The 1,233-nt window shown below is 37.5% G+C and overlaps 1 long non-coding RNA gene across 1 annotated transcript; it reads left to right on the plus strand.

Moving 5' to 3' along the window:
• The first annotated feature begins 304 nt into the window (after positions 1 to 304).
• On the plus strand, positions 305 to 825 carry LOC149813495 (uncharacterized). The gene is made up of 3 exons (XR_016428370.1): positions 305 to 349; positions 571 to 627; positions 713 to 825. It is a non-coding gene; the product is annotated as an uncharacterized LOC149813495 (long non-coding RNA).
• The last annotated feature ends 408 nt before the right edge of the window (positions 826 to 1,233 follow it).

The following is a 1,233-nucleotide window of genomic DNA, read 5'->3' on the forward strand; positions in this document are numbered from 1 at the left end:
TGTGCGATATATTTATCGACCTTTTAGATAGTATGGTTTTGTATCGTCGAGTTGTAAGTTATTATGCTGAACTGCCGTATCGATTTTCAATATCTTACAAATCGCTATACATACATATCGTTTTGTTATATATTATATTTCATGTAATATGTATTTGTAAGATATCTGTACAGAGACTTTGAAAACATGTGGTTGCAGAAACACATCGTTATACCCATGGCGGGGCGATTTTCGCATGCATATCGCTGCTCTCTCATTGACTTCTATTGAACTCGCTTTAGAGCCTCGTGGAAATTATGAGAGCGTTATCGTCAACACACATGTACAACATGTGTATTTTATTGGCATGGTAAGCGATAAGTCGATGCTCAGTATAAGCAAACATCAAACTGCACTTGCTTTGATACTTTCATGCATTAAATCATTGCTTTGACTTGCTTAACCCTAGTGGTATCCGTTGTTATATGCATCCTGATTAAATAGTAGTAAACCTATGCCGCTTGCTAACGCAAATTGATATATTGCTTACAAAATATTCCATTGTCTTCTTTTATTTGTCGTTGTTGTTAGGCATTATCGAAGAAAGCAATGATGCACAAACATTCCAACCAGTGCCATTAAGACAGCGTGAGTAGCTTTTCATCTCATCATGCGATCGATGAAGAAGGCATGTCGTCTTGTGTGCCATTAAGGCATTGTTTGGTTATTGCAGGTAGATCTTGTTCTTACGAAGGTTGGAAACTTATCGATATTTGTAAGACGCTGGGACCTATTGACAAGAATGCTTGTTTGCAGATGCTAGGAAGGGCCTCTACCCCATCAGGTATCCTACATCCATTCATCGTATGCATTGTATCTCAAACCGCTGTATTAGTAACAGACTCACGTTTTGTTAGTTAATATCGATTTGTTTGCTATTTTGCTGCAAACACAAATTGATATATTGCTTAAAACATTGTTGAGCTTATCATCAGGTTGTAATAAAAACGATGTAGTTGAATCAATCGAAAGTTCTGGAGAATTGAATATCTATACTTATGACGCAACTGAAGAATTGAACATCTGCACTAACAATGCACATGAAAAGAATGGTGCAGGCATTAGACCCACTCTTGACTTGAATGTTCCAGTGGAAGAAATGCAATTCAATGATGAGGTAGACTACCATGACAGTGCACATAATAAAAGTGTAGGCCCCGGGAATGTACACGGAAGTACACTTGACTTGAATGT

The sequence above is a fragment of the Nuphar pumila genome, chromosome 16 (genome assembly GCF_984573655.1).
Source record: "Nuphar pumila chromosome 16, dmNupPumi1.hap1.1, whole genome shotgun sequence".
NCBI lineage: Eukaryota > Viridiplantae > Streptophyta > Magnoliopsida > Nymphaeales > Nymphaeaceae > Nuphar > Nuphar pumila.